The sequence below is a fragment of the Watersipora subatra genome, chromosome 5 (genome assembly GCF_963576615.1).
Source record: "Watersipora subatra chromosome 5, tzWatSuba1.1, whole genome shotgun sequence".
Classification (NCBI taxonomy): Eukaryota; Metazoa; Bryozoa; class Gymnolaemata; order Cheilostomatida; family Watersiporidae; genus Watersipora; species Watersipora subatra.
In genome coordinates this window covers 62,410,450-62,420,808 of record NC_088712.1, presented here as the reverse complement: position 1 = coordinate 62,420,808, position 10,359 = coordinate 62,410,450, and positions in this window count along the sequence as shown.

Below are 10,359 nucleotides of genomic sequence, written 5' to 3'. Positions count from 1 at the left end.
TAGCCATGCTGAGAATATATTTTAATGAAGTACAGTAGAAGGTATTAGATTGTAAGGTTTGTGTAACAGCTAAGACTTACTCTGCATAAGTAGATATTACCTATTTTACTATGTCAAAGTGCACTTATACAGGGCTTTTCTTTGCCATAGCAAAGCTATAGGATACAATTTTACCAGTAGACACATAAAGAAGGATTAATGGTATTTTAGTTTTTAACACAGCGGGTGAGCAAACCACAAATTATCTTGTTTATCAGCCGCTGGCCGATGAAAAGAGTTATTATGTTTGATGTTTGAACATGGTACTGTCATAGCAAAAAGGTCAAAGATGAATAGTTTTAAAATGAAAAATGTGTATCATTGTTTGTTGGTTCAAGCTGTAAGTCAGAAGCTTGACGAAGAAAAACGCAATACTGTGTAACAACATTTTCTAGAAAAAGCTGGTGAAACATTAAAGTTTTCCTAGCCACATTCTAACCCATCCTACATGAAACGAACAACGAACAAGACTGTTTCTACCTAAATTAACAGTACTGGCAGCAAATTAACTTTTAATAAGCAGATTTTTGTTAGCCGAGTTACACTCACCGGATATGCTACATTCAATTTAAGGTTCTCTGTATTGTTGTGTATTACTAGAGTATTATGCAGCATTCAAAATAAGTTGACTAACTCCTAGTAACAACTACCATTATTTTTTGAAACTGGGGCTAAATAAAAGACCAAAACTTTCCATATATTGAAGACTTATTTTTTTGAATATATTGTTTTTCGTATTCAGTTTTGGCAAAGCATTTCAATTAGCTAGTATTGTAATGGGATTTACTAGCTGCTGAGGCTTATGAACCAGAATGCTTTAGTAGAATATTAATTCAATAGTAGCGTAGTAGTAAACATAGAAACTGGGTATTCTTATGATAAGCAGGATTGTCAATATTAAAGTATTTTATAACAATTTACAAGCAACTTGCAAATTAAATCTGAAAACTACCTATAGTTTTTCATGAACTCTACTAACATTATTAAATTTGATGCGCTCACATACGTGGTTGCATTTACATGAGTGAAAACACAAAACTGTTCATGACAGTGTATGGTAAATAATATTAGTTTCATTAATTTTGCTAGAAAGATCGCTACAAAGATCTTAGTGTTACCTTGCTTATGAACAGCTATTTTGAAGATTTGCTAAGTGAAACTGCTATCAACATGTTAACTCTAACTTAGAAATTCTAAGTTAGAAACTCTCAGTGAAACTGCTATTAACATGCCAACTTGAACTTAGCAGATTAGCTGTGGTCATGCATCTATTCAAAGGTATCTATCTAACATAAACCATTTCGAAAATACTAATACGTTAGTGTGTCTTAGTATTTTTTAATAGATCTCAATGTAAACATGATGACATTTAATCGCATGATGCATGCAAATATTTATGCTGTCATCACAGAATTTTTTAGAAAGCCAGCTCGGAAAATTTTTGCTGCAAAAACCTTTTTCCCCTCTTTCAGAGTGAACAAAAATTGCTTGGTTTAATTTACTTTGCTAGCAATTACATTTAATAAGCTAACTCTAGTACAGCTAGTCTCTTTTAAAAATAGTCATTAGCTGTTTAAGTTAGGTTGATAATATTGAATAACGCATGAAAAATCCGGTTATGGCGTGATCCGTAATCCGGTTATAACCAGTTTAATCAAGTTTGCTTTATTTAGTTCATCCTGGCACAGTCTGTGTTTAGGACCATTTCTTAGGCAATATATGTCTGTTTGTAGCTGCTTAAATGGAGCAGTTGCTCCTGCACTCCCATGATTAGTGACGCTATTGGCTGTTAGGTCACAATTTTCCAGTCACGTATTCTCCTACATATTTGGTTGAGATCACCAACCTCACAAACTTCTCAGTGCCTGGCACCTGTAGAGGTTTGATGTGACAGTCAGGTTCTTCATCATTAGTGGGGCATTCTAATGTCATAGCAATTAAATATGATTCAGCTAACAACTCCTGTAAGGTTGCCATGGAGGCTGAAAAAGGTTTCATGTTCTGCTTTTCTTTCACCCACTCATATACACATTTGGTTCATTTGCCACATATTTTCCTAATCAGGTAAAAACTAGCAGAGTTTGATTTTAAGTAGATTGCTCCATCCATGGTCACCGATTTGGAAGTTGCTACATGCATGGTGATTGTTTGATGGATTCTCAGTTCAACTTATTATGCCTGCTTGATATCTTATTGCTGGCAGTGTGTAGGTGCAATTATAGTAATTATGGCATAGAGCTGTCTTTGTATATACATGGATGTACATTTATACATAACAAGTTATATACTATTAAAACATTCTGATAAATGCAAAAGAATAAATCTTTGAGGTTGTTTTTTAAAGCATGCAAATTGAAACAAAATTTTAGCTGAGCTTTATTTGTATAGCTTTCACCTAAGTAGTAGGCAAGCTATCAGCAGCATTGGTGCATCAAATATCAACAAGGTCTTTGATAACCAAATTCTTTTCAATACTGAAAACATCTTTTTGGCGCTGTAGTTCTTATCAGAACTTTACAGAAACACAGACTGCTGTAATGCACTCCAGCTACCTGAATACAGGATGCCATCTGATATAAGTGAGAGACTGCTAGAAACACTACTACCACAATAAAATATAAAACGGCGACTTAATTCCTAATAGTCAATAAGATAGTCAGTGTGTGCAGTTATTGTCATTTAGCTCTGCATTTACCGCTGCAGTTTACATACTTTGCATTCATTAAATTTCAATACGATAGTAATGATGAGCGTGATAGATTTTGGCAAAGAACTTTGTCTTTAAATACAAAGTCTATGTGTGCTATGTTCTTGTTATACGAGTGATACCTGCAAAAGCAGCTAATGAAATAGGAATAGTGACAGAGAGATGCATATTATTTTTTCTAGATTGCACTTGTGCAAGAAGAAGCATAATGCTTGTGAGGAGAGTGCAATGGTACACATTGAGTATAATCTTTAATCTAGGAAAGTTTATGCGTGCATATTGGGAGTTTCATATCATATAAACCTGTAGTGTTTACCCAGGTGATCATTAAAGTCCTTGCTTAGAAGGTATCATCAGACATCAAAGTGTATATTAGTCAGAGTGATTAAAATAGGAGTCCTCTATAATATAGCAGAGCAGAGACTGTGTTGGTAAGTTGAGTTAACAAGCATGGTATTTGATTTATTATCAAATAAATCATAAATATAATTGTCCTAACTGATATTCTCAACTTACGTTTGGAAGATTTTTAGGGTAGCAGAAAACTCCAAAATAGCAAAGAAAGCCATAATATTAAGGTACCGTGAAAATAGATCTTCAAAGTTTTGCAGAAGGCTTAGTGGCATGCTGTGGTTGCTATCAATTTGGTTGCTACCCAACAACACAATCATCTGCAATTCTTATGCCTTTGCATGTCAAAATATGCTTATCTCAATGAGAGATGCGAAACTAAAATATAGCATTAGAACTAGTTTTTTCATAGAGCTATTATGAACCTTATAGCTGTGAATCGTATGAGAGAAACCTTTTTTTTGAGAAAGGCCATTTAAGTCGCAAATACCCAAAACAACCTTGAGCACTTTTTTCTATCACAGCTTTAGACACCGCATGGACTTTTCTAATGACTTCCTCTGTCTCAACAAGCATGACACATATTAATGTATTTACACACCTCATATAGTTATTCTTATACAGTCTACTGACTGAGTACCGTTAGTCCTTGCTTTCATGAATCTCTGCATTACAATCCTCTGTTCTGGTAGATCTGAACTTTTACCTACTCAGTGGAAAAATGCAAAAAAAAACTAATGTATTTTAAAACTATGACAAATAATCAATTTAAATAGTATATGAAACAATTATTGTATGAAACAACTACATGTCTGTCTGAAAAATAATTAGCAATCAGCATAACGCCTTCATAAACACATACGAGACAAATTTTCAATTACTCTTTGAAAGGGTAAGATTGGACTAACAGCCTGGTCATTGACCTTTGGTGTCTAAGTGACTCATATTATTCATTGATAAAATCACACAGTGGTCTGTAGCTTAAACATGGGGCATAGTGTATTATGTGCAATAATAAATATTTTCTTGCAGCAATTGAATATTACTTATATGTCTTTATGTCTACAGACTCTCACACAGGTCTAAAGGTGTTACCCCATATAAGATGATTCAGCGTCAAACATTATTTCTAATCTTGTAACCAAACACCATTAGTGATAGCGCACATTTCAAGCTATCAACCACAAACACATTTTAGTGCCAGCTTATAAAAATTATCCAAACCATTGCATGTGTGTCAATTGCCATGCACGATACATTCTTGAAAGCTCTCCAAAGCTGTGAGTAGACTAAACCATTATGGTTACAAGATGGATCTGTGGTGCAAAATTCTGGAAGATTCAAGTTGTAAAATATTAATGGTAAATACTATCAGAGACAGAATTATCAAAGACCGAGAAATGAAGATGCTGTGATAGTTGCCAACAAACTTTGTACATGCTGTGGAGCAGAGAACTTTTTTCAAGAACTTGCACGAACTTACATATTTAAAGTGATAAAGCTGGCAACTATTTGTCTATACTCACTATTCTTTATGACGATTACTCCGAGTTAAAGTGTATGTTGCGTCATTATGTAACCCTTAATATAAAAGACGCAAATGCGAGCAAAGTTTTCTAACAATCATAGAGTATGTAAAACTTCACACAAAACATATGTGTATACGTGCATATTTACTTGTATAAAATAGAAAAAGAATACCTGTGGAATAACATAATAATAACACAGTTGAAGGAAAAAAGACTTATCTAAAATCATGATGAATCTGCTTTAGGCAACAGAAGTCATCAATTACCCTATACAGGATGAAAATATTTGATGGATATAAAAATTCGCGACTTAGCGAACAGTCATTTTGGCGAATTATTAAATTCCGCAAATAGTTAGTTCTATTTTTAATCACAAGGGAGAATAACTACTGTCTCAAATTAGAAAATAGCCGCTCGGCATAAATACTGAACGCAGCTGAGTTCTAAAACCTTTAAAAATAATCGCTGGGCTTCGAGTTAACCACATTGCTAATGCATCACATTTCTTTACAAAATTATTCAAGGTTTTCACAAGTTTTTCAGCATGGCGTCTTCATCGCAAAAATCTCTCCTACAGTCTTTTTATATTGAAATCCAGTCCATCAACCTCTAATACCGAAGTTGAGGACAATAATGACTCCGATATAGACATTATAGTATGTATTTGATTTGCAGTGCAGATATGTTTTTTCATAATTAACTGCGTTAGTTAAATCCTTCGTTTAAAAACTGATCGCTTTCATTAAACACTTTGGCTATTGTTTTTGTACTTCCTTAACACTCATTAATATTTTTTCTTTTTTGTATTTACTTCAGATTGAAAATGAAACAGAACCTATTTTGATTACCAATACTAGAGGCAAGTAGTAATATTTCCCAAGGCAGGAATATTGGCAGAGAAGCAACCAGCCAACCTAGACCCTTCATCAACAGCAACTTCTTGATATCGCTGCAGAAAACATGATTATATTATATATTCTATTTCATGTATAGATATATTATAATTTATTACAAACTTGAGTGTACAAATAAAATATTTCAAACACAAATAAATTTTACAAACGATGATTGGAGTAAATAAAAACAGTTCAGCCCATATGTGGCGGTTGTCTGGCAATAAAAATAAACAGATACTCTTGATAAGTAAATACTAGTGTGTAATGGTGCTCTCTGACTAGTTATTTTGATAATAGCAGCTCTATATCGCTGACACTGTCTTGGGTAAATGTAAAAGACAATAATGTTGCTACTACATGGCTGGTAAGGGAGTTATCATCAAAACTCTCCTCGTGGCTTATTACTATTGCAAAGTTCTGCAGTTAACTGGTTGGCCAAAATTTGTGCTCGTAAAAGCGTTTATGTTCCTTTTTAAAACAGATATATTCCCCTTATTAGCAGCTGTGGTAACTTTTACCTCAATTTCAAGACGTTTTCGAATGATTGGTGATCTTCTAAGAAAGATATTTACCACCCTTGCAGTCATTGTACCTTCGTGTATGATGAAAAATCTGTCTCTCACTAAAACAAATAACGAAGCGGTAGAGATGGAAAAAATACATGTAAATATTGTGTTTTATGGAAGAACCAAAGTAAAATTCGATTATCAATTAAGTAAATGGTTTTGAAAAAACTCATCACTTACCACAAGTTGTGTGTTCATCAAAGGCCTCAAAATCGATGAATATTTGTGAAAACCTCTGAACGCAGCAAGCAATTTACAGCTTAGCATGATCGACTCGTAGTTGCAAGCTTAATAGAAACTGAAACACGCGGTGCGCGCATGCGAAGGGTTGACTCTAATGCTAGCCGCAATAAAGTAAGCTTTTCATAGAGATTGATTGTGTTCACCCACGAATAAATTAGTCCACGAATATGCATGAAAAGGCAATTTTGAGCAAAACTTGATTCTGCGAATAAATTCACCTTGTAGGATAATAGGTGTGTTGACTACAATCCCCCAATTGTGACCTGAAGTGTGTGATAGAGGGAAACGCATTTGTAGTGATTTTACCAAAAAACTTGTTCTAATTCTTATATATAAAGTATATACTTGTATAATATGTGTGTATATATATATATATATATATATATATATATATATATATATATATATATATATACCCATATTTCCGAGTTAGGAGTTGAATAAATATATACCAGTTAGGAGGTTGCGGAATATAAGGGATTAGGAGTTAACGCAAATATATATGGGTAAGCCTCCTATATGGTCTAATTTATCTACATTGTAGATATATATATATTTATTCACCTCCTAATTATTATATATTTTTATGAAAATTTTAGGAGAATATGGTATCATACAATATATATTCATCGCCTTATCATACTTTGTATATATACATACTAGAAAAACTGTCAAAACTTGGAGAATGTCTAGATGGTTGTTGTAAATTACATATCAATTTGAAGGTAAAATAATTCATACCTCAATGAGTAAGCAAAAATAATGATTACCAGTTAGCAGATTGCTACAAATTACACATAAATTAGAATGTTACCATTGTAACTTATGTAATAGTTACAATGGAAACATTACATAGCTTGGCATAGCTTACATACCCTTTAGTAAGATGCCGTAACTTATATCATTTAGGAGTTTGCTATAACTTGTTTCTTTTAGAAGCTGCTCTGATTTACATATAATAAAGTATGTTGCTATAACTTGTAGATCATTTGAGAAATTGATATAATTTGAATTTCACATAGTTGGTAGCAATTATCTATATATCAGTTAGGAGGCTGCTATGGATTATATATTAATTAGGAGGCAGCTGATATTTATATATCATTTAGGAGGTTGCTATAACTTACATATCATTGCAGAGGCTGCTATGAGTTACATATAACTTAGGATGTTGCTATCACTTATAGATCACCTAAGACCTTGCTATAATTTGAATTTTCCATAGTTGATAGCTATTATTTATATATCAGTTAGGAGGCTGCTATGGATTATATATTAATTAGGAGGCTGCTGATATTTATATATCATTTAGGAGGTTGCTGAAACTTACATATCATTGCAGAGGCTGCTATGAGTTACATATAATTTAGGATGTTGCTATCACTTGTAGATCACCTAAGACCTTGCTATAATTTGAATTTTCCATAATTGATAGCTATTATTTATATATCAGTTAGGAGGCTGCTATGGATTATATATTAATTAGGAGGCTGCTGATATTTATATATTATTTAGGAGGTTGCTATAACTTACATATCATTGCAGAGGCTGCTATAAGTTAGATATAATTTAGGATGATGCTATCACTTATAGATCACCTAAGACCTTGCTATATTTTGAATTTTCTATAGTTGATAGCTATTATTTATATATCAGTTAGGAGGCTGCTATGGATTATATATTAATTAGGAGGCTGCTGATATTTATAAATCATTTAGGAGGTTGCTATAACTTACATATCATTGCAGAGGCTGCTATGAGCTTCATATAATTTAGGATGATGCTATCACTTATAGATCACCTAAGACCTTGCTATATTTTGAATTTTGCATCGTTGATAGCTATTATTTCTATATCAGTTAGGAGACTGCTATGAATTACATATTAATTAGGAGGCTGCTGATATTTATATATCATTTAGGAGGTTGCTATAACTTACATATCATTGCAGAGGCTGCTATAAGTTACATATAATTTAGGATGATGCTATGACTTATAGATCACCTAAGACCTTGCTATAATTTGAATTTTCATAGTTTATAGCTATTATTTATATATCAGTTAGGAGGGTGCAATGGATTATATATTAATTAGGAGGCTGCTGATATTTATATATCATTTAGGAGGTTGCTATAACTTACATATCATTGCAGAGGCTGCTATGAGCTTCATATAATTTAGGATGATGCTATCACTTATAGATCACCTAAGACCTTGCTATATTTTGAATTTTGCATCGTTGATAGCTATTATTTCTATATCAGTTAGGAGACTGCTATGAATTACATATTAATTAGGAGGCTGCTGATATTTATATATCATTTAGGAGGTTGCTATAACTTACATATCATTGCAGAGGCTGCTATAAGTTACATATAATTTAGGATGATGCTATGACTTATAGATTACCTAAGACCTTGCTATAATTTGAATTTTCATAGTTTATAGCTATTATTTATATATCAGTTAGGAGGCTGCTATGAATTATATATTAATTAGGAGGCTGCTGATATTTATATATTTTTTAGGAGGTTGCTAGAACTTACATATCATTGCAGATGCTGCTATGAGTTACATATAATTTAGGATGTTGCTATGACTTATAGATCACCTAAGACCTTGCTATAATTTTAATTTTCCATAGTTGATAGCAATTATTTATATATCAGTTAGTAGGCTGCTATGAATTATATATTAATTAGGAGGCTGCTGCTATTTATATATCATTTAGGAGGTTGCTATAACTTACATATTATTGCAGAGGTTGCTATGGGTTACATAGAATTTAGGATGTTGCTATGACTTATAGATCACCTAAGACCTTGCTATAATTTGAATTTTCCATAGTTGATAGCAGTTATTTATATATCAGTTAGTAGGCTGCTATGAATTATATATTAATTAGGAGGCTGCTGCTATTTATATATCATTTAGGAGGTTGCTATAACTTACATATCATTACAGAGGCTGGTATGAGTTACATATGATTTAGGATGATGCTGTCACTTATAGATCACCTAAGACCTTGCTATAATTTGAATTTTCCATAGTTGATAGCTATTATTTATATATCAGTTAGGAGGCTGCTATGGATTATATATTAATTAAGAGGCTGCTGATATTTATATATCATTTAGGAGGTTGCTATATCTTACATATCATTGCAGAGGTTGCTATGAGTTACATAGAATTTAGGATGTTGCTATGACTTATAGATCACATAAGAGTTTACTACGATTTGAATTTCATATAGTTGGTAGCTACTATTTATATATCAGTTAGGAGGCCGCAATGAATTATATATTACTTAGAAAGCTGGTGCTATTTGTCTATCATTTAAGAGGTTGCTATAATTCACATATCATTGCAGAGGTGCCATGTGTTACACATAATTTGGGATGTTGCTATCACTTATAGATCAACTAAGAGTCTGCTATAATTTGAATTTCATATAGTTGGTAGCTACAGTACTATTTATATATCAGTTAAGAGGCTGATATGAATTATATATTAATTAGGAGGCTGCTGATATTTATATATCATTTAGGAGGTTGCTATATCTTACATATCATTGCAGAGGTTGCTATGAGTTACATAGAATTTAGGATGTTGCTATGACTTATAGATCACATAAGAGTTTACTACAATTTGAATTTCATATAGTTGGTAGCTACTATTTATATATTAGTTAAGAGGCTGCTATGAATTATATATTAATTAGGAGGCTGCTGCTATTTATATATCAATTAGGAGGTTGCTATAACTTACATATCATTGCAGAGGCTGCTATGGGTTACATATAATTTAGGATGTTGCTATCACTTATAGATCACCTAAGACCTTGCTATAATTTGAATTTTCCATAGTTGATAGATATTATCTATATATCATTTAGTAGGCTGCAATGAATTATATATAAATTAGGAGGCTGCTGCTGTTTTTACATCATTTAGGAGGTTGCGATAACTTACATATCATTGCAGAGGTTGCTATGAGTTACATAGAATTTAGGATGCTGCTATGACTTA